Genomic DNA, 510 nt, shown 5'->3' with positions numbered 1-510 from the left:
GCATCTGTAGGAACACTTCAGTGTCATAGCCAACTGGACAATGGATTAATTAAGAGTGTAATGAGTATTAATGAAGTATTTACTATGTGCTGCATGCATATTCCCAATATTGGATAAGACAGACATGGACGTGTCTTCACGGACTGTGAACCGGGGGTTTGATGGGATGAATCAGCAGGCAACTGTGTCACCGTGTGATGGGATTATGGGAGAGTAGGACCTTCCACCCTAGCCTTGCCTTGGGGGGGGGATGGGCGGAAGCTTCTGGAAGCTCCTCTGTCTGAGCCAGAGGGACACCCCACCCCCACCCCCACCCCCATAGGCTCCTCAGCACACCATAGGCACGGCTGTCATGACCGCTCGGCCGGCCCATTGCAAGAGGCTCCCAGTTGACCTCTTTGACCATGAGTCTCTCCCAGTGCCTGCACGGGTCACATGTCTCACTGTCATTATTTGTGACTGGACCCATCTCCCCACATGAGCTGTGGAACAGCCCCTGTCTGCTGACAG

This window comes from Meles meles, chromosome 1 (assembly GCF_922984935.1).
Source record: "Meles meles chromosome 1, mMelMel3.1 paternal haplotype, whole genome shotgun sequence".
Lineage (NCBI taxonomy): Eukaryota > Metazoa > Chordata > Mammalia > Carnivora > Mustelidae > Meles > Meles meles.
Note: the sequence above shows the minus strand (reverse complement) of the source record.